We start from the raw sequence: 24,266 nt of genomic DNA on the forward strand, positions 1-24,266 counted from the left end.
GGAGGGTCTGAACTAGGATAGGCAGTGAGTGGCAATGTAGGATGGAGAAAAGAACCGCGAGGTGGTCAGCATGGGAGGTCAGGTAACATGCAGTTGCAATGTAGGATAGTTTTCTGAAAAACATAGCGGGGTGGTGCGCATTGTATGGGTGTGTAACCTTACATTCACAAGTAGGAGTGAGAAAAACATCTCGGCGTGGTGTGAATCCGAGGGTCTGAATTAGGATAGGCAGTGAGTGGCAATGTAGGATGGAGAAAAGCACCGCGGTGTGGTCAGCATGGGGAGGTCAGGGAACATGAAGTGGCAATGTAGGATAGGTTTTTGAAAAACATCGCGGGGTGGTGCGCATTGAATGGGTGTGTAACAGTACATTCATATTAGGAGTGAGAAAACCATCACGGGCTGGTGTGAATTAGAGGGTCTGAATTAGGATACGCAGTGAGTGGCAATGTAGGATGGAGAAAAGTACCGCTGGGTGGTCAGCATGTATAGGTCATGGAACATGCCGTGGCAATGTAGGATAGGTTTCTGAAAAACATCGCGGTGTGGTGCGCATTGTATGGGTGTGTAACATTACATTCACTAGTAGGAGTTAGAAAAACATCACGGGCTGGTGTGAATCAGAGGGTCTGAATTAGGATAGGCAGTGAGTTGCAATGTAGGATGGAGAAAAGCATCGCGGCGTGGTCAGCATGGGGAGGTCAGGGAACATGCAGTGGCAATGTAGGATAGGTTGCTAAAAAACATCGAGGGGTGGTGCGCATTGTATGGGTGTGTAACATTACATTCACTAGTAGGAGTGAGAAAAACATCACGGGGTGGTGTGAATCGGAGGGACTGAATTAGGATAGGCAGTGAGTGGCAATGTTGGATGGAGAAAAGCACCGCAGGGTGGTCAGCATGGGGAGGTCAGGGAACATGCAGTTTCAATGTACGATAGGTTTCTGAAAAACATCGCCGGGTGGTGCGCATTGTATGGGTGTGTAACATTACATTCAATAGTAGGAGTGAGTAAAACATCGTGGGGTGGTGCGCATTGTATGGGGGTGTAACATTACATTCACTAGTAGGAGTGAGAAAAACATCATGGGGTGGTGTGAATCGGGGGACTGAATTAGGACAGGCAGTGAGTGGCTATATAGGATGGAGAAAAGCACCGCGGGGTGGTCAACATGGGGAGGTCAGGGAAAATGCATTGGCAATGTAGGATAGCTTTCTGAAAAATATCGCGGGGTGGTGCGCATTGTATGGGTGTGTAACATTACATTAACTAGTAGAAGTCAGAAAAACATTACGGGGTGGTGTGAATCGGAGGGTCTGAATTAGGATATGCAGTGAGTGGCAATGTAGGATGGAGAAAAGCACCGCGGGGTGGTCAGCATGGGGAGGTCAGGGAACATGCAGTGGCAATGTAGGATAGGTTTCTGAAAAACATCGTGGGTGTTGTGCATTGTATAGGTGTGTAACATTACATTCACTAGTAAGAGTGAGAAAAACATCACGAGGTGGTATCAATTGGAGCGGCTGAATTAGGATAGGCAGTGAGTGGCAATGTAGGATGGAGAAAAGCACAGCGGGGTGGTCAGCATGGGGAGGTCAGGGAACATGCAGTGGCAATGTTGGATAGCTTTCTGAAAAACATCGCGGGATGGTGCGCATTGTATGGGTGTGTAACATTACATTCACTAGTAGGAGTGAGAAAAACCTCACGGGGTGGTGTGAATCGGAGGGTCTGAATTAGGATAGGCAGTGAGTGGCAATGTAGGATGGAGAAAAGCACCGCGGTTTGGTCAGCATGGGGATGTCAGGGAACATGCTGTGGCAATGTAGGATAGGTTTATGAAAAACATCGCGGGGTGGTGCGCATTGTATGGGTGTGTAACCTTACATTCACTAGTAGGACTGAGAAAAACATCACGGGGTGGTGCGCATTGTATTGTTGTGTAACATTACATTCACCAGTAGGAGTGAGAAAAACATAATGGGGTGGGTGAATCGGAGGGTCTGAACTAGGATAGGCAGTGATTGGCAATGGAGGATGGAGAAAAGAACCGCGGGGTGGTCAGCATGTGAGGTCAGGGAACATGCAGTTGCATTGTAGGATAGGTTTCTGAAAAAAATCGCGGGGTGGTGCGCATTGTATGGGTGTGTAACATTACATTCACTAGTAGGGGTGAGAAATACATCACGATGTGGTGTGAAATGGAGGGTCTGAATTAGGAGAGGCAGTGAGTGGCAATGTAGGATGTAGAAAAGCACTGCGGGGTGGTCAGCATGGGAAGGTCAGGGAACATGCAGTGGCAATGTAGGAGAGTTTTATGAAAAACATCGCGGGGTGGTGCGCATTGTATGGGGGTGTAACCTTACATTCACTAGTAGGACTGAGAAAAACATCACGGGGTGGTGCGCAACGTATTGGTGTGTAACATTACATTCACAAGTAGGAGTGAGAAAAACATCACGGGGTGGTATCAATTGGAGCGGCTGAATTCAGACAGGCAGTGAGGGGCAATGTAGGATGGAGAAAAGCACAGCGGGGTGGTCAGCATGGGGAGTTCAGGCAACATGCAGTGGAAATGTAGGATAGCTTTCTGAAAAACGTCGCGGGGTGGTGCGCATTGTATGTGTGTGTAACATTACATTCACTAGTAGGAGTGAGAAAAACATCACGGGGTGGTGTGAATCGGAGGGTCTGAATTAGGATAGGCAGTGAGTGGCAATGTAGGATGGAGAAAAGCACTGTGGTTTGGTCAGCATGGGGAGGTCAGGGAACATGCTGTGGCAATGTAGGATAGGTTTCTGAAAAAAATGGCGGGGTGGTGCGCATTGTATCTCTGTGTAACATTACATTCACTAGTAGGAGTGAGAAAAACATCATGATGCGGTGTGAATCGGAGGGTCTGAATTAGGATAGGCAGTGAGTGGCAATGTAGGATGTAGAAAAGCATCGCGGGTTGGTCAGCATGGGGAGGTCAGGGACCATGCAGTGGCAATGTAGGATAGGTTGCTGAAAAACATCGTGGGGTGGTGCACATTGTATGGGTGTGTAACATTACATTCACCAGTAGGAGTGAGAAAAACATAACGGGGTGGGTGAATCGGAGGGTCTGAACTAGGATAGGCAGTGAGTGGCAATGTAGGATGGAGAAAAGAACCGCGAGGTGGTCAGCATGGGAGGTCAGGGAACATGCAGTTGCAATGTAGGATAGGTTTCTGAAAAACATAGCGGGGTGGTGCGAATTGTAAGGGTGTCTAACCTTACATTCACAAGTAGGAGTGAGAAAAACATCCCGGGGTGGTGTGAACCCGAGGGTCTGAATTAGGATAGGCAGTGAGTTGCAATGTAGGATGGAGAAAAGCATCGCGGGGTGGTCAGCATGGGGAGGTCAGGGAACATGCAGTGGCAATGTAGGATAGGTTGCTAAAAAACATCGCGGGGTGGTGCGCATTGTATGGGTGTGTAACATTACATTCACTAGTAGGAGTGAGAAAAATATCACGGGGTGGTGTGAACTGGATGGTCTGAATTAGGATAGGCAGTGAGTGGCAATGTAGGATGGAGAAAAGCACCGCGGGGTGGTCAGCATGGGGAGGTCAGGGAACATGCAGTGGCAATGTAGGATAGGTTTATGAAAAACATCGCGGGGTGGGCCCATTGTATGGGTGTGTAACATCACGTTCAATAGTAGGAGTGAGAAAAACATCGTGGGGTGGTGCGCATTGTATGGGGGTGTAACATTACATTCACTAGTAGTAGTGAGAAAAACATCACGGGGTGGTGTGAATCGGAGGGACTGAATTAGGATAGGCAGTGAGTGGCTATATAGGATGGAGAAAAGCACCGTGGGGTGGTCAGCATGGGGAGGTCAGGGAACATGCATTGGCAATGTAGGATAGGTTTCTGAAAAACATCGCGGGGTGGTGCGCATTGTATGGTTGTGTAACCTTACATTCACTAGTAGGAGTTAGAAAAACGTCACGGGCTGGTGTGAATCAGAGGGTCTGAATTAGGATAGCCAGTGAGTTGCAATGTAGGATGGAGAAAAGCATCGCGCGGTGGTCAGAATGGGGAGGTCAGGGAACATGCAGTGGCAATGTAGGATAGGTTGCTAAAAAACATCGAGTGGTGGTGCGCATTGTATGGGTGTGTAACATTACATTCACTAGTAGGTGTGAGAAAAACATCGCCGGGTGGTGCGCATTGTATGGGTGTGTAACATTACATTCAAAAGTAGGAGTGAGTAAAACATCGTGGGGTGGTGCGCATTGTATGGGGGTGTAACATTACATTCACTAGTAGGAGTGAGAAAAACATCATGGGGTGGTGTGAATCGGAGGGACTGAATTAGGACAGGCAGTGAGTGGCTATATAGGATGGAGAAAAGCACCGCGGGGTGGTCAACATGGGGAGGTCAGGGAAAATGCATTGGCAATGTAGGATAGCTTTCTGAAAAATATCGCGGGGTGGTGCGCATTGTATGGGTGTGTAACATTACATTAACTAGAAGAAGTCAGAAAAACATTACGGGGTGGTGTGAATAGGAGGGTCTGAATTAGGATATGCAGTGAGTGGCAATGTAGGATGGAGAAAAGCACCGCGGGGTGGTCAGCATGGGGAGGTCAGGGAACATGCAGTGGCAATGTAGGATAGGTTTCTGAAAAACATCGTGGTTGTTGTGCATTGTATAGGTGTGTAACATTACATTCACTAGTAAGAGTGAGAAAAACATCACGAGGTGGTATCAATTGGAGCGGCTGAATTAGGATAGGCAGTGAGTGGCAATGTAGGATGGAGAAAAGCACAGCGGGGTGGTCAGCATGGGGAGGTCAGGGAACATGCAGTGGCAATGTTGGATAGCTTTCTGAAAAACATCGCGGGATGGTGCGCATTGTATGGGTGTGTAACATTACATTCACTAGTAGGAGTGAGAAAAACCTCACGGGGTGGTGTGAATCGGAGGGTCTGAATTAGGATAGGCAGTGAGTGGCAATGTAGGATGGAGAAAAGCACCGCGGTTTGGTCAGCATGGGGATGTCAGGGAACATGCTGTGGCAATGTAGGATAGGTTTATGAAAAACATCGCGGGGTGGTGCGCATTGTATGGGTGTGTAACCTTACATTCACTAGTAGGACTGAGAAAAACATCACGGGGTGGTGCGCATTGTATTGTTGTGTAACATTACATTCACCAGTAGGAGTGAGAAAAACATAATGGGGTGGGTGAATCGGAGGGTCTGAACTAGGATAGGCAGTGATTGGCAATGGAGGATGGAGAAAAGAACCGCGGGGTGGTCAGCATGTGAGGTCAGGGAACATGCAGTTGCAGTGTAGGATAGGTTTCTGAAAAAAATCGCGGGGTGGTGCGCATTGTATGGGTGTGTAACCTTACATTCACTAGTAGGACTGAGAAAAACATCACGGGGTGGTGCGCATTGTATTGTTGTGTAACATTACATTCACCAGTAGGAGTGAGAAAAACATAATGGGGTGGGTGAATCGGAGGGTCTGAACTAGGATAGGCAGTGATTGGCAATGTAGGATGGAGAAAAGAACCGCGGGGTGGTCAGCATGTGAGGTCAGGGAACATGCAGTTGCAATGTAGGATAGGTTTCTGAAAAAAATCGCGGGGTGGTGCGCATTGTATGGGTGTGTAACATTACATTCACTAGTAGGGGTGAGAAATACATCACGATGTGGTGTGAAATGGAGGGTCTGAATTAGGATAGGCAGTGAGTGGCAATGTAGGATGTAGAAAAGCACTGCGGGGTGGTCAGCATGGGGAGGTCAGGGAACATGCAGTGGCAATGTAGGAGAGGTTTATGAAAAACATCGCGGGGTGGTGCGCATTGTATGGGGGTGTAACCTTACATTCACTAGTAGGAATGAGAAAAACATCACGGGGTGGTGCGCAATGTATTGGTGTGTAACATTACATTCACAAGTAGGAGTGAGAAAAACATCACGGGGTGGTATCAATTGGAGAGGCTGAATTCAGATAGGCAGTGAGGGGCAATGTAGGATGGAGAAAAGCACAGCGGGGTGGTCAGCATGGGGAGGTCAGGGAACATGCAGTGGAAATGTAGGATAGCTTTCTGAAAAACGTCGCGGGGTGGTGCGCATTGTATGTGTGTGTAACATTACATTCACTAGTAGGAGTGAGAAAAACATCACGGGGTGGTGTGAATCGGAGGGTCTGAATTAGGATAGGCAGTGAGTGGCAATGTAGGATGGAGAAAAGCACTGTGGTTTGGTCAGCATGGGGAGGTCAGGGAACATGCTGTGGCAATGTAGGATAGGTTTCTGAAAAAAATGGCGGGGTGGTGCGCATTGTATCTGTGTGTAACATTACATTCACTAGTAGGAGTGAGAAAAACATCATGATGTGGTGTGAATCGGAGGGTCTGAATTAGGATAGGCAGTGAGTGGCAATGTAGGATGTAGAAAAGCATCGCGAGTTGGTCAGCATGAGGAGGTCAGGGAACATGCAGTGGCAATGTAGGATAGGTTGCTGAAAAACTTCGCGGGGTGGTGCACATTGTATGGGTGTGTAACATTCCATTCACCAGTAGGAGTGAGAAAAACATAACGGGGTGGGTGAATCGGAGGGTCTGAACTAGGATAGGCAGTGAGTGGCAATGTAGGATGGAGAAAAGCACCGCGGGGTGGTAAGCATGGGGAGGTCAGGGAACATGCAGTGGCAATGTAGGATAGTTTTCTGAAAAACATCGCGGTTTGGTGCCCATTGTATGGGTGTGTAACATCACGTTCAATAGTAGGAGTGAGAAAAACATCGTGGGGTGGTGCGCATTGTATGGGGGTGTAACATTACCTTCACTAGTAGTAGTGAGAAAAACATCACGGGGTGGTGTGAATCAGAGGGACTGAATTAGGATAGGCAGTGAGTGGCTATATAGGATGGAGAAAAGCACCGTGTGGTGGTCAGCATGGGGAGGTCAGGGAACATGCATTGGCAATGTAGGATAGGTTTCTGAAAAACATCGCGGGGTGGTGCGCATTCTATGGGTGTGTAACATTACATTTACTTGTAGGAGTGAGAAAAACTTCACGGGGTGGTGTGAATCGGAGGGTCTGAATTAGGATAGGCAGTGAGTGGCAATATAGGGTGGAGAAAAGCACCGCGGGGTGGTCAGCATGGGGAGGTCTGGGAACATGCAGTGGCAATGTAGGATAGGTTTCTGAAAAACATCGCGGGGTGGTGTGCATTGTACGTGTGTGTAACATTACATTCACTAGTAGGATTGAGAAAAACATCACGGGGTGGTGTGAATCGGAGGGACTGAATTAGGATAGGCAGTGAGTGGCTATGTAGGATGGAGAAAAGCACAGTGGGGTGGTCAGCATGGGGAGGTCAGGGAACATGCAGTGGCAATGTAGGATAGCTTTCTGAAAAACATCGCGGGGTGGTGCGCATTGTATGGGTGTGTAACATTACATTCACTAGTAGGAGTGAGAAAAACATCACGGGGTGGTGTGAATCGGAGGGTCTGAATTAGGATAGGCAGTGAGTCGCAAGGTAGAATGGAGAAAAGCACCGCGGTTTGGTCAGCATTGGGAGGTCAGGGAACATGCTGTGGCAATGTACGATATGTTTATGAAAAACATCGCGGGGTGGTGCGCATTGTATGGGTGTGTAACCTTAAATTCACTAGTAGGACTGAGAAAAACATCACGGGGTGGTGCGCATTGTATTGGTGTGTAACATTACATTCACCAGTAGGAGTGAGAAAAACATAATGGGGTGGGTGAATCGGAGGGTCTGAACTAGGACAGGCAGTGAGTGGCAATGTAGGATGGAGAAAAGCACCGCAGGGTGGTAAGCATGGGTAGGTCAGGGAACATGCAGTGGCAATGTAGGATAAGTTTCTGAAAAACATCGCGTGGTGGTGTGCATTGTATGGGTGTGCAACAATACATTCACTAGTAGGAGTGAGAAAAACATCACGGGGTGTTATCAATTGGAGTGGCTGAATTAGGATAGGCAGTGAGTGGCAATGATGGGTGGAGAAAAGCACAGCGGGGTGGTCAGATTTGGGAGGTCAGGGAACATGCAGTGGCAATGTAGGATAGGTTTCTGAAAAACATCGCCGACTGGTGCGCATTTTATGGGTGTGTAACATTACATTCACTAGTAGGAGTGAGAAAAACATAACGGGGTGGGTGAATCGGAGGGTCTGAACTATGATATTCAGTGAGTGGCAATGTAGGATGGAGAAAAGAACCGCGGGGTGGTCAGCATGGGAGGTCAGGGAACATGCAGTTGCAATGTAGGATAGGTTTCTGAAAAAAATCGCGGGGTGGTGCGCATTGTATGGGTGTGTAACCTTACATTCACTAGTAGGGGTGAGAAATACATCACGATGTGGTGTGAATCGGAGGGTCTGAATTAGGATAGGCAGTGAGTGGCAATGTAGGATGTAGAAAAGCACTGCGGGTTGGTCAGCATGGGGAGGTCAGGGAACATGCAGTGGCAATGTAGGAGAGGTTTATGAAAAACATCGCGGGGTGGTGCGCATTGTATGGGGGTGTAACCTTACATTCACTAGTAGGACTGAGAAAAACATCACGGGGTGGTGCGCAATGTATTGGTGTGTAACATTACATTCACAAGTAGGAGTGAGGAAAACATCAGGGGGTTGTGTGAATCGGAGGGTATGAATTAGGATAGGCAGTGACTGGCAATGTAGGATGGAGAAAAGCACCGCGGGGTGGTGAGTATGTGGAGGTCAGGGAAAATGCAGTGGCAATGTAGGATAGGTTTCTGAAAAACATCGCGGGGTGGTGCGCATTGTATGGGTGTGTAACATTACATTCAATAGTAGGAGTGAGAAAAACATCGTGGGGTGGTGCGCATTGTATGGGGTTGTAACATTACATTCACTAGCAGGAGTGAGAAAAACATCACGGGGTGGTGTGAATCGGTGGGACTGAATTAGGATAGGCAGTGAGTGGCTATATAGGATGGAGAAAAACACCGCGGGGTGGTCAGCATGGGGAGGTCAGGGAACATGCATTGGCAATGTAGGATAGTTTTCTGAAAAACATCGCGGGGTGGTGCACATTGTATGGGTGTGTAACATTACATTCACTAGTAGGAGTGAGAAAAACATCACGGGGTGGTGTCATTCGGAGGGTCTGAATTAGGATAGGCAGTGAGTGGCAATGTAGGATGGAGAACAGCACCGTGGGGTGGTCAGCATGGGGAGGTCAGGGAACATGCAGTGGCAATGTAGGATAGGTTTCTGAAAAACATCGTGGGATGGTGTGCATTGCATGGGTGTGTAACATTACATTCACTTGTAGGAGTGAGAAAAACATCACGGGGTGGTATCAATAGGAGCGGCTACATTAAGTTAGGCAGTGAGGGGCAATGTAGGATATAGAAAAGCACAGCGGGGTGGTCAGCATGGGGAGGTCAGGGAACATGCAGTCGAAATGTAGGATAGCTTTCTGAAAAACGTCGCGGGGTTTTGGGCATTGTATGTGTGTGTAACATTACATTCACTAGTAGGAGTGAGAAAAACATCACTGGGTGGTGTGAATCGGAGGGTCTGAATTAGGATACGCAGTGAGTGGCAATGTAGGATGGAGAAAAGTACCGCGGGGTGGTCAGCATGTATAGGTCATGGAACATGCTGTGGCAATGTAGGATAGGATTCTGAAAAACATCGCGGTGTGGTGCGCATTGTATGGGTGTGTAACATTACATTCACTAGTTTGAGTGAGAAAAACATCACGGGCTGGTGTGAATCGGAGGGTCTGAATTAGGATTGGCAGTGAGTGGCAATGTAGGAAGGAGAAAAGCACCGCGGGTTGGTCAGCATGTGGAGGTCAGGGAACATGCAGTGGCAATGTAGGATAGGTTTCTGAAAAACATCGCGTGGTGGTGCACATTGTATGGGTGTGTAACATTACATTCAGTATTAGGCGTGAGAAAAACATCACGGGGTGGTGTGAATGGGAGGGTCTGAATTAGGATAGTCAGTGAGTGGCAATGTAGGATGGAGAAAAGCACTGCGGGGTGGTCAGCATGGGGAGCTCAGGGAAAATGCAGTGGCAATGTAGGATAGGTTTCTGAAAAACATCGCGGGGTGGTGCGCATTGTATGGGTGTGTAATATTACATTCACTAGTAGGAGTGAGAAAAACATCGTGGAGTGGAGCGCATTGTATGGGTGTGTAACATTACATTCACTAGTAGGAGTGAGAAAAACATCACGGGGTGGTGTGAATCGGAGGGACTGAATTAGGATAGGCAGTGAGTGGCAATGTAGGATGGAGAAAAGCACCGCGGGGTGGTCAGCATGGGGTGGACAGGGAACATGCAGTTCCAATGTAGGATAGGTTTCTGAAAAATATCGAAGGGTGGTACATATGGTATGGGTGTGTAATATTACATTCACTAGTAGGAGTGAGAAAAACATTGTGGGGTGGTGCGCATTGTATGGGTGTGTAACATTACATTCACTAGTAGGAGTGAATAAAACATCACGGGGTGATGTGAATCGGAGGGTCTGAATTAGGATAGGAAGTGAGTGGCAATGTAGGGTGGAGAAAAGCACCGCTGGGTGGTCAGCATGTGGATATCAGGGAGCATGCTGTGGCAATGTAGGATAGGTTTCTGAAAAACATCGTGGTGTGGTGCGCATTGTATGGGTGTGTAATATTACATTCACTAGTATGAGTGAGAAAAACATCACGGGGTCGGTGAATCGGAGGGACTGAATTAGGATAGGCAGTGAGTGGCAATGTAGGATGGAGAAAAGCACCGCGGGGTGGTCATCAACGGGAGGTCAGGGAACATGCAGTGGCAATATAGGATAGGTTTCTGAAAAACATCGCGGGGTGGTGCGCATTGTATTGGTGTGTAACATTACATTCACTAGTAGGAGTGAGTAAAACATCACGGGGTGGTGTGAATTGGAGGGGCTGAATTAGGATAGGCAGTGAGTGGCAATGTAGGATGGAGAAAAGCATCGCGGGTGGTCAGCATGGGGAGGTCAGGGAACATACAGTGGCAATGTAGGATAGGTTTGTGAAAAACATCGCGGTGTGGTGTGCATTGTATGGGTGTGTAAAATTACATTTTCTAGTACGAGTGAGAAAAACATCACAGGGTGGTGTGAATCGGAGGGTCTGAATTAGGAAAGGCAGTGAGTGGCAATGTAGGATGGATAAAAGCACCGCGGGTTGGTCCGCATAGGGAGGTCAGGGAAAATGCAGTGGCAATGTAGGATAGGTTTCTGAAAAAATTGCGGGGTGGTGCGCATTGTATTGGTGTGTAATATTACATTCAATAGTAGGAGTGAGAAAAACATCGTGGGGTGGTGCACATTGTATGGGGGTGTAACATTACATTCACTAGTAGGAGTGAGAAAAACATCACGGGGTGGTGTGAATCGGAGGGACTGAATTAGGATAGGCAGTGAGTGGCTATATAGGATGGAGAAAAACACCGCGGGGTGGTCAGCATGGGGAGGTCAGGGAACATGCAGTGGCAATGTAGGATAGTTTTCTGAAAAACATCGCGGGGTGGTGCACATTGTATGGGTGTGTAAAATTACATTCACTAGTAGGAGTGAGAAAAACATCACGGGGTGGTGTGAATCGGAGGGTCTGAATTAGGATAGGAAGTGAGTGGCAATGTAGGATGGAGAACAGCACCGCGGGGTGGTCAGCATGGGAAGGTCAGGGAACATGCAGTGGAAATGTAGGATAGGTTTCTGAAAAACATAGCGGGGTGGTGCGCATTTTATGGGAGTGTAACCTTACATTCACAAGTAGGAGTGAGAAAAACATCACGGGGTGGTGTGAATCCGAGGGTCTGAATTAGGATAGTCAGTGAGTGGCAATGTAGGATGGAGAAAAGCACCGCGGTGTGGTCAGCATGGGGAGGTCAGGGAACATGCAATGGCAATGTAGGATAGGTTTCTGAAAAACATAGCGGGGTGGTGCGCATTGTATGGGAGTGTAACCTTACATTCACAAGTAGGAGTGAGAAAAACATCACGGGGTGGTGTGAATCCGAGGGTCTGAATTAGGATACTCAGTGAGTGGCAATGTAGGATGGAGAAAAGCACCGCGGTGTGGTCAGCATGGGGAGGTCAGGGAACATGCAGTGGCAATGTAGGATAGGTTTCTGAAAAACATCGTGGGGTGGTGCGCATTGTATGGGTGTGTAACAGTACATTCATCTTAGGAGTGAGAAAACCATCACGGGGTGGTGTGAATTGGAGGGTCTGAATTAGGATACGCAGTGAGTGGCAATGTAGGATGGAGAAAAGTACCGCAGGGTGGTCAGCATGTATAGGTCATGGAACATTCCGTGGCAATGTAGGATAGGTTTCTGAAAAACATCGCGGTGTGGTGCGCATTGTATGCGTATGTAACATTACATTCACTAGTAGGAGTTAGAAAAACATCACGGGCTGGTGTGAATCAGAGGGTCTGAATTAGGATAGCCAGTGAGTTGCAATGTAGGATGGAGAAAAGCATCGCGGGGTGGTCAGCATGGGGAGGTCAGGGAACATGCAGTGGCAATGTAGGATAGGTTGCTGAAAAACATCGCGGGGTGGTGCGCATTGTATGGGTGTGTAACATTACATTCACTAGTAGGAGGAGAAAAATATCACGGGGTGTTGTGAATTGGAGGGTCTGAATTAGGATAGTCAGTGAGTGGCAATGTAGGATGGAGATAAGCACCGCGGGGTGGTAAGCATGTGGAGGTCAGGGAACATGCAGTGGAAATGTAGGATAGGTTTCTGAAAAACATCGCGGGGTGTTGTGCATTGTATGGGTGTGTAACATTACGTTCAATAGTAGGAGTGAGAAAAACATCGTGGGGTGGTGCGCATTGTATGGGGGTGTAAAATTACATTCACTAGTAGGAATGAGAAACACATCACGGGTTGGTGTGAATCGGAGGGATTGAATTAGGATAGGCAGTGAGTGGCTATATAGGATGGAGAAAAGCACCGCGGGGTGGTCAGCATGGGGAGGACAGGGAACATGCATTGGCAATGTAGGATAGGTTTCTGAAAAACATCGCGGGGTGGTGCGCATTGTATGGGTGTGTAACATTACAGTCACTAATAGGAGTGAGAAAAACATCACGGGGTGGTGTGAATCGGAGGGTCTGAATTAGGATAGGCAGTGAGTGGCAATGCAGGGTGGAGAAAAGCACCGCGGGGTGGTCAGCATGGGGAGGTCAGGGAACATGCAGTGGCAATGTAGGATAGGTTTCTGAAAAACATCGCGGGGTGGTGTGCATTGTACGTGTGTGTAACATTACATTCACTAGTAGGATTGAGAAAAACATCACGGGGTGGTGTGAATCGGAGGGTCTGAAATAGGATAGGCAGTGAGTGGCAATGTAGGAAGGAGAAAAGCACCGCGGGTTGGTCAGCATGTGGAGGTCAGGGAACATGCAGTGGCAATGTAGGATAGGTTTCTGAAAATCATCGCGTGGTGGTGCACATTGTATGGGTGTGTAATATTACATTCACTAGTAGGAGTGAGTAAAACATCACGGGGTGGTGTGAATTGGAGGGGCTGAATTAGGATAGGCAGAGAGTGGCAATTTAGAATGGAGAAAAGCACCGCGGGGTGGTCATCAACGGGAGGTCAGGGAACATGCAGTGGCAATGTAGGATAGGTTTCTGAAAAACATCGCGGGGTGGTGCGCATTGTATGCATATGTAACATTACATTCACTAGTAGGAGTTAGAAAAACATCACGGGCTGGTGTGAATCAGAGGGTCTGAATTAGGATAGTCAGTGAGTTGCAATGTAGGATGGAGAAAAGCACCGCGGGTTGGTCAGCATGTGGAGGTCAGGGAACATGCAGTGGCAATGTAGGATAGGTTTCTGAAAATCATCGCGTGGTGGTGCACATTGTATGGGTGTGTAACATTACATTCAGTAGTAGGAGTGAGAAAAACATCACGGGGTGGTGTGAATGGGAGGGTCTGAATTAGGATAGTCAGTGAGTGGCAATGTAGGATGGAGAAAAGCACCGCGGGGTGGTCAGCATGGGGAGCTCAGGGAAAATGCAGTGGCAATGTAGGATAGGTTTCTGAAAAACATCGCGGGGTGGTGCGCATTGTATGGGTGTGTAATATTACATTCACTAGTAGGAGTGAGAAAACATCGTGGGGTGGAGCGCATTGTATGGGTGTGTAACATTACATTCACTAGTAGGAGTGAAAAAAACATCACGGGGTGGTGTGAATCGGAGGGACTGAATTAGGATAGGCAGTGAGTGGCAATGTAGGATGGAGAAAAGCACCGCGGGGTGGTCAGCATGGGGTGGACAGGGAACATGCAGTTCCAATGCAGGATAGGTTTCTGAAAAATATCGAAGGGTGGTACATACGGTATGGGTGTGTAATATTACATTCACTAGTAGGAGTGAGAAAAACATTGTGGGGTGGTGCGCATTGTATGGGTGTGTAACATTACATTCACTAGTAGGAGTAAATTAAACATCACGGGGTGGTGTGAATCGGAGGGTCTGAATTAGGATAGGAAGTGAGTGGCAATGTAGGGTGGAGAAAAGCACCGCGGGGTGGTCAGCATGGGGACATCAGGGAGCATGCAGTGGCAATGTAGGATAGGTTTCTGAAAAACATCGTGCTGTGGTGCGCATTGTATGGGTGTGTAATATTACATTCACTAGTAGGAGTGAGTAAAACATCACGGGGTGGTGTGAATTGGAGGGGCTGAATTAGGATAGGCAGTGAGTGGCAATGTAGGATGGAGAAAAGCACCGCGGGGTGGTCATCAACGGGAGGTCAGGGAACATGCAGTGGCAATGTAGGATAGGTTTCTGAAAAACATCGCGGGGTGGTGCGCATTGTATGGGTGTGTAACATTACATTCACTAGTAGGAGTGAGTAAAACATCACGGGGTGGTGTGAATTGGAGGGGCTGAATTAGGATAGGCAGTGAGTGGCAATGTAGGATGGAGAAAAGCATCGCGGGGTGGTCCGCATGGGGAGGTCAGGGAACATACAGTGGCAATGTAGGATAGGTTTGAGAAAAACATCGCGGTGTGGTGTGCATTGTATGGGTGTGTAAAATTACATTCTCTAGTACGAGTGAGAAAAACATCACGGGGTGGTGTGAATCGGAGGGTCTGAATTAGGAAAGGCAGTGAGTGGCAATGTAGGATGGAGAAAAGCACCGCGGGTTGGTCCGCATGGGGATGTCAGGGAAAATGAAGTGGCAATGTACGATAGGTTTCTGAAAAAATCGCGGGGTGGTGCGCATTGTATGGGTGTGTAATATTACATTCAATAGTAGGAGTGAGAAAAACATCGTGGGGTGGTGCACATTGTATGGGGGTGTAACATTACATTCACTAGTAGGAGTGAGAAAAACATCACGGGGTGGTGTGAATCGGAGGGACTGAATTAGGACAGGCAGTGAGTGGCTATATAGGATGGAGAAAAACACCGCGGGGTGGTCAGCGTGGGGAGGTCAGGGAACATGCAGTGGCAATGTAGGATAGTTTTCTGAAAAACATCGCGGGGTTGTGCACATTGTATGGGTGTGTAACATTACATTCACTAGTAGGAGTGAGAAAAACATCATGGGGTGGTGTGAATAGGAGGGTCTGAATTAGGATAGGCAGTGAGTGGCAATGTAGGATGTAGAACAGCACCGCGGGGAGGTAAGCATGGGGAGGTCAGGAAACATGCAGTGGCAATGTAGGATAGGTTTCTGAAAAACATCGCGGGGTGGTGCGCATTGTATGGGTGTGTAACATTACGTTCAATAGTAGGAGTGAGAAAAACATCGTGGGGTGGTGCGCATTGTATGGGGGTGTAACATTACATTCACTAGTAGGAGTGAGAAAAACATCACGGGTTGGTGTGAATCGGAGGGATTGAATTAGGATAGGCAGTGAGTGGCTATATAGGATGGAGAAAAGCACCGCGGGGTGGTCAGCATGGGGAGGTCAGGGAACATGCATTGGCAATGTAGGATAGGTTTCGGAAAAACATCGCGGGGTGGTGCGCATTGTATGGGTGTGTAACATTACATTCACTAGTAGGAGTGAGAAAAACATCGTGGGGTGGTGCGCATTGTATGGCTGTGTAACATTACATTCACTAGTAGGAGTGAGAAAAACATCACGGGGAGGTGTGAATCGGAGGGACTGAAATAGGATATGCAGTGAGTGGCAATGTAGGGTGGAGAAAAGCACCGCGGGGTGGTCAGCATGGGGAGGTCAGGGATCATGCAGTGGCAATGTAGGAGAGGTTTCTAAAAAACATCGCGGGGTGGTGTGCATTGTATGGGTGTGTAATACTACATACACTAGTAGGAGTGAGAAAAACATCACGGGGTGGTGTCAATCGGAGGGGCTGAATTAGGAAAGGCAGTGAGTTGCAATGTAGGATGGAGAAAAGCATCGCGGGGTGGTCAGCATGGGGAGGTCAGGGAATATGCAGTGGCACTGTAGGTTAGGTTTCTAAAAAACATCCCGGGGTGGTGCGCATTGTATGGTTGTGTAAAATTACATTCTCTAGTAGGAGTGAGAAAAACATCACGGGGTGGGTGAATCGGAGGGTCTGAATTAGGATAGGCAGTGAGTGGCAAAGTAGGATGGAAAAAAGCACAGCGGGGTGGTCAGCATGGGGAGGTCAGGGAACATGCAGTGGCAATGTAGTATAGGTTTCTGAAAAACATCGCGGGGTGGTGCGCCTTGTATGGGTGTGTAACATTACATTCACTAGTAGGAGTGAGAAAAACATCTCGGGGTGGTGTGAATCGGAGGGACTGAAATAGTATATGCAGTGAGTGGCAATGTAGGATGGAGAAAAGAACCGCGGGGTGGTCAGCATGGGGTGGACAGGGAACATGCAGTTCCAATGTACGATAGGTTTCTGAAAAATATTGCGGGGTCTTGCGTATTATATGGGTGTGTAACATTACATTCACTAGTAGGAGTGAGAAAAAAATCACGGTGTGGTTTGAATCGGAGGGTCTGAATTAGGATAGGCAGTGAGTGGTAATGTAGGATGGAAAAAAGCACAGCAGGGTGGTCAGAATGGGGCGGTCAGTGAACATGCAGTGGCAATGTAGGATAGGTTTCTGAAAAACATCGCGGGGTGGTGCGCATTGTATGGGTGTGTAACATTACATTCACTAGTAGGAGTGAGAAAAACATCACGGGGTGGTGTCAATCGGAGGGTCTGAATTAGGATACGCAGTGAGTGGCAATGTAGGATGGAGAAAAGCACCGCAGGGTGGTCAGCATGGGGAGGTCAGGGAACATGCAGTGGCAATGTAGGATAGGTTTCTGAAACACATTCCGGGGTGGTGTGCATTGTATGGGTGTGTAGCATTACATTCACTGGTAGGAGGGAGAAAAACATCACGGGGTGGTGTCAATCGGAGGGTCTGAATTAGGATAGGCAGTGAGTGGCAATGTAGGTTGGAGAAAGCACCACGGGGTGGTCAGCATGTGGAGGTCAGGGAACATGCAGTTGCAATGTAGGATAGGTTTCTGAAAAACATCGTGGTTTTGTGCGCATTGTATGGGTGTGTAAAATTACATTCACTAGTAGGAGTGAGAAAAACATCACGGGCTGGTGTCAATCGGAGGGTCTGAATTAGGATAGGCAGTGAGTGGCAATGTAGGATGGAGAAAAGCACCGCAGGGTGGACAGCATGGGGAGGTCAGGGAACATGCAGTGGCAATGTATGATAGGTTTCTGAAACACATCGCGGGGTGGTGTGCATTGTATGGGTGTGTAGCATTACATTCACTAGTAGGAGTGAGAAAAACATCACGGGGTGGTGTGAATCGGAGGGTCTGAATTAGGATAGGCAGTGAGTGGCAATGTAGGATGGAGAAAGCACCACGGGGTGGTCAGCATGTGGAGGACAGGGAACATGCAGTTGCAATGTAGGATAGGTTTCTGAAAAACATCGTGGTGTTGTGCGCATTGTATGGGTGTGTAAAATTACATTCACTAGTAGGAGTGAGAAAAACATCACGGGGTGGGTGAATCGGAAGGACTGAATTAGGTTAGGCAGTGAGTGGCAATGTAGGATGGAGAAAAGCACCGCGCTGTGGTCAGCATGGGGAAGTCAGGGAACATGCAGTTGCAATGTAGGATAGGTTTCTGAAAAACATTGCGGGGTGGTGCGCATTATATGTGTGTGTAACATTTCATTCACTAGTAGGAGAGAGAAAAACATCACGGGGTGGTGTGAATCGGAGGGTCTGATTAGGATAGGCAGTGAGTGGCTATATAGGATGGAGAAAAACACCGCGGGGTGGTCAGCATGGGGAGGTCAGGGAACATGCAGTGGCAATGTAGGATAGTTTTCTGAAAAACATCGCGGGGTGGTGCACATTGTATGGGTGTGTAAAATTACATTCACTAGTAGGAGTGAGAAAAACATCACGGGGTGGTGTGAATCGGAGGGTCTGAATTAGGATAGGAAGTGAGTGGCAATGTAGGATGGAGAACAGCACCGTGGGGTGGTCAGCATGGGAAGGTCAGGGAACATGCAGTGGAAATGTAGGATAGGTTTCTGAAAAACATCGTGGGATGGTGTGCATTGTATGGGTGTGTAACATTACATTCACTTGTAGGAGTGAGAAAAACATCACGGGGTGGTATCAATTGGAGTGGCTGAATTAAGATAGGCAGTGAGGTGCAATGTAGGATGGAGAAAAGCACAGCGGGGTGGTCAGCATGGGGAGGTCAGGGAACATGCAGTGGAAATGTAGGATAGCTTTCTGAAAAACGTCGCGGGGTGGTGCGCATTGTATGTGTGTGTAACATTTCATTCACTAGTAGGAATGAGAAAAACATCACGGGGTGGTGTGAATCGGAGGGTCTGTATTAGGATAGGCAGTGAGTGGCAATGTAGGTTGGAGAAAAGCACTGCGGGTTGGTCAGCATGGGGAAGTCAGGGAACAAGCTGTGGCAATGTAGGATAGGTTTCTGAAAAAAATGGCGGGGTGGTGCGCATTGTATGGGTGTGTAACATTACATTCACTAGTAGGAGTGAGAAAAACATCACGTTGTGGTGTGAATCGGAGGGTCTGAATTAGGATAGGCAGTGAGTGGCAATGTAGGATGTAGAAAAGCATCGCGGGTTGGTCAGCATGGGGAAGTCAGGGAACATGCAGTGGCAATGTAGGATAGGTTGCTGAAAAACATCGCGGGGTGGTGCACATTGTATGGGTGTGTAACATTACATTCACCAGTAGGAGTGAGAAAAACATAACGGGGTGGGTGAATCGGAGGGTCTGAACTAGGATAGGCAGTGAGTGGCAATGTAGGATGGAGAAAAGAACCGCGAGGTGGTCAGCATGGGAGGTCAGGGAACATGCAGTTGCAATGTAGGATAGGTTTCTGAAAAACATAGCGGGGTGGTGCGCATTTTATGGGAGTGTAACCTTACATTCACAAGTAGGAGTGAGAAAAACATCACAGGGTGGTGTGAATCCGAGGGTCTGAATTAGGATAGACAGTGAGTGGCAATGTAGGATGGAGAAAAGCACCGCGGTGTGGTCAGCATGGGGCGGTCAGGGAACATGCAGTGGCAATGTAGGATAGGTTTCTGAAAAACATAGCGGGGTGGTGCGCATTGTATGGGAGTGTAACCTTACATTCACAAGTAGGAGTGAGAAAAACATCACGGGGTGGTGTGAATCCGAGGGTCTGAATTAGGATACTCAGTGAGTGGCAATGTAGGATGGAGAAAAGCACCGCGGTGTGGTCAGCATGGGGAGGTCAGGGAACATGCTGTGGCAATGTAGGATAGGTTTCTGAAAAACATCGTGGGGTGGTGCGCATTGTATGGGTGTGTAACAGTACATTCATCTTAGGAGTGAGAAAACCATCACGGGGTGGTGTGAATTGGAGGGTCTGAATTAGGATACGCAGTGAGTGGCAATGTAGGATGGAGAAAAGTACCGCAGGGTGGTCAGCATGTATAGGTCATGGAACATGCCGTGGCAATGTAGGATAGGTTTCTGAAAAACATCGCGGTGTGGTGCGCATTGTATGCGTATGTAACATTACATTCACTAGTAGGAGTTAGAAAAACATCACGGGCTGGTGTGAATCAGAGGGTCTGAATTAGGATAGCCAGTGAGTTGCAATGTAGGATGGAGAAAAGCATCGCGGGGTGGTCAGCATGGGGAGGTCAGGGAACATGCAGTGGCAATGTAGGATAGGTTGCTGAAAAACATCGCGGGGTGGTGCGCATTGTATGGGTGTGTAACATTACATTCACTAGTAGGAGGAGAAAAATATCACGGGGTGTTGTGAATTGGAGGGTCTGAATTAGGATAGTCAGTGAGTGGCAATGTAGGATGGAGAAAAGCACCGCGGGGTGGTAAGCATGTGGAGGTCAGGGAACATGCAGTGGCAATGTAGGATAGGTTTCTGAAAAACATCGCGGGGTGTTGCGCATTGTATGGGTGTGTAACATTACGTTCAATAGTAGGAGTGAGAAAAACATCGTGGGGTGGTGCGCATTGTATGGGGGTGTAAAATTACATTCACTAGTAGGAATGAGAAACACATCACGGGTTGGTGTGAATCGGAGGGTTTGAATTAGGATAGGCAGTGAGTGGCTATATAGGATGGAGAAAAGCTCCGCGGGGTTGTCAGCATGGGGAGGACAGGGAACATGCATTGGCAATGTAGGATAGGTTTCTGAAAAACATTGCGGGGTGGTGCGCATTGTATGGGTGTGTAACATTACAGTCACTAATAGGAGTGAGAAAAACATCACGGGGTGGTGTGAATCGGAGGGTCTGAATTAGGATAGGCAGTGAGTGGCAATGCAGGGTGGAGAAAAGCACCGCGGGGTGGTCAGCATGGGGAGGTCAGGGAACATGCAGTGGCAATGTAGGATAGGTTTCTGAAAAACATCGCGGGGTGGTGTGCATTGTACGTGTGTGTAACATTACATTCACTAGTAGGATTGAGAAAAACATCACGGGGTGGTGTGAATCGGAGGGTCTGAAATAGGATAGGCAGTGAGTGGCAATGTAGGAAGGAGAAAAGCACCGCGGGTTGGTCAGCATGTGGAGGTCAGGGAACATGCAGTGGCAATGTAGGATAGGTTTCTGAAAATCATCGCGTGGTGGTGCACATTGTATGGGTGTGTAATATTACATTCACTAGTAGGAGTGAGTAAAACATCACGGGGTGGTGTGAATTGGAGGGGCTGAATTAGGATAGGCAGTGAGTGGCAATTTAGGATGGAGAAAAGCACCGCGGGGTGGTCATCAACGGGAGGTCAGGGAACATGCAGTGGCAATGTAGGATAGGTTTCTGAAAAACATCGCGGGGTGGTGCGCATTGTATGCATATGTAACATTACATTCACTAGTAGGAGTTAGAAAAACATCACGGGCTGGTGTGAATCAGAGGGTCTGAATTAGGATAGTCAGTGAGTTGCAATGTAGGATGGAGAAAAGCATCGCGGGGTGGTCAGCATGGGGAGGTCAGGGAACATGCAGTGGCAATGTAGGATAGGTTGCTGAAAAACATCGCGGGGTGGTGCGCATTGTATGGGTGTGTAACATTACTTTCACTAGTAGGAGGAGAAAAATATCACGGGGTGTTGTGAATTGGAGTGTCTGAATTAGGATAGTCAGTGAGTGGCAATGTAGGATGGAGAAAAGCACCGCGGGGTGGTAAGCATGGGGAGGTCAGGGAACATGCAGTGGAAATGTAGGATAGGTTTCTGAAAAACATCGCGGGGTGTTGCGCATTGTATGGGTGTGTAACATTACGTTCAATAGTAAGAGTGAGAAAAACATCGTGGGGTGGTGCGCATTGTATGGGGGTGTAACATTACATTCACTAGTAGGAATGAGAAAAACATCACGGGTTGGTGTGAATCGGAGGGATTGAATTAGGATAGGCAGTGAGTGTCTATATAGGATGGAGAAAAGCACCGCGGGGTGGTCAGCATGGGGAGGACAGGGAACATGCATTGGCAATGTAGGATAGGTTTCTGAAAAACATCGCGGGGTGGTGCGCATTGTATGGGTGTGTAACATTACATTCACTAATAGGAGTGAGAAAAACTTCACGGGGTGGTGTGAATCGGAGGGTCTGAATTAGGATAGGCAGTGAGTGGCAATGCAGGGTGGAGAAAAGCACCGCGGGGTGGTCAGCATGGGGAGGTCAGGGAACATGCAGTGGCAATGTAGGATAGGTTTCTGAAAAACATCGCGGGGTGGTGTGCATTGTACGTGTGTGTAACATTACATTCACTAGTAGGATTGAGAAAAACATCACGGGGTGGTGTGAATCGGAGGGTCTGAAATAGGATAGGCAGTGAGTGGCAATGAAGGAAGGAGAAAAGCACCGCGGGTTGGTCAGCATGTGGAGGTCAGGGAACATGCAGTGGCAATGTAGGATAGGTTTCTGAAAATCATCGCGTGGTGGTGCACATTGTATGGGTGTGTAACATTACATTCAGTAGTAGGAGTGAGAAAAACATCACGGGGTGGTGTGAATGGGAGGGTCTGAATTAGGATAGTCAGTGAGTGGCAATGTAGGATGGAGAAAAGCACCGCGGGGTGGTCAGCATGGGGAGCTCAGGGAAAATGCAGTGGCAATGTAGGATAGGTTTCTGAAAAACATCGCGGGGTGGTGCGCATTGTATGGGTGTGTAATATTACATTCACTAGTAGGAGTGAGAAAACATCGTGGGGTGGAGCGCATTGTATGGGTGTGTAACATTACATTCACTAGTAGGAGTGAAAAAAACATCACGGGGTGGTGTGAATCGGAGGGACTGAATTAGGATAGGCAGTGAGTGGCAATGTAGGATGGAGAAAAGCACCGCGGGGTGGTCAGCATGGGGTGGACAGGGAACATGCAGTTCCAATGCAGGATAGGTTTCTGAAAAATATCGAAGGGTGGTACATACGGTATGGGTGTGTAATATTACATTCACTAGTAGGAGTGAGAAAAACATTGTGGGGTGGTGCGCATTGTATGGGTGTGTAACATTACATTCACTAGTAGGAGTGAATAAAACATCACGGGGTGGTGTGAATCGGAGGGTCTGAATTAGGATAGGAAGTGAGTGGCAATGTAGGGTGGAGAAAAGCACCGCGGGGTGGTCAGCATGGGGACATCAGGGAGCATGCAGTGGCAATGTAGGATAGGTTTCTGAAAAACATCGTGGTGTGGTGCGCATTGTATGGGTGTGTAATATTACATTCACTAGTAGGAGTGAGTAAAACATCACGGGGTGGTGTGAATTGGAGGGGCTGAATTAGGATAGGCAGTGAGTGGCAATGTAGGATGGAGAAAAGCACCGCGGGGTGGTCATCAACGGGAGGTCAGGGAACATGCAGTGGCAATGTAGGATAGGTTTCTGAAAAACATCGCGGGGTGGTGCGCATTGTATGGGTGTGTAACATTACATTCACTAGTAGGAGTGAGTAAAACATCACGGGGTGGTGTGAATTGGAGGGGCTGAATTAGGATAGGCAGTGAGTGGCAATGTAGGATGGAGAAAAGCATCGCGGGGTGGTCAGCATGGGGAGGTCAGGGAACATACAGTGGCAATGTAGGATAGGTTTGAGAAAAACATCGCGGTGTGGTGTGCATTGTATGGGTGTGTAAAATTACATTCTCTAGTACGAGTGAGAAAAACATCACGGGGTGGTGTGAATCGGAGGGTCTGAATTAGGAAAGGCAGTGAGTGGCAATGTAGGATGGAGAAAAGCACCGCGGGTTGGTCCGCATGGGGAGGTCAGGGAAAATGAAGTGGCAATGTACGATAGGTTTCTGAAAAAATCGCGGGGTGGTGCACATTGTATGGGTGTGTAATATTACATTCAATAGTAGGAGTGAGAAAAACATCGTGGGGTGGTGCACATTGTATGGGGGTGTAACATTACATTCACTAGTAGGAGTGAGAAAAACATCACGGGGTGGTGTGAATCGGAGGGACTGAATTAGGACAGGCAGTGAGTGGCTATATAGGATGGAGAAAAACACCGCGGGGTGGTCAGCGTGGGGAGGTCAGGGAACATGCAGTGGCAATGTAGGATAGTTTTCTGAAAAACATCGCGGGGTTGTGCACATTGTATGGGTGTGTAACATTACATTCACTAGTAGGAGTGAGAAAAACATCATGGGGTGGTGTGAATAGGAGGGTCTGAATTAGGATAGGCAGTGAGTGGCAATGTAGGATGGAGAACAGCACCGCGGGGAGGTAAGCATGGGGAGGTCAGG

Source organism: Cavia porcellus, unplaced genomic scaffold, assembly GCF_034190915.1.
Source record: "Cavia porcellus strain 051 isolate PalLab524CR breed Dunkin Hartley unplaced genomic scaffold, mCavPor4.1 scaffold_18, whole genome shotgun sequence".
NCBI lineage: Eukaryota > Metazoa > Chordata > Mammalia > Rodentia > Caviidae > Cavia > Cavia porcellus.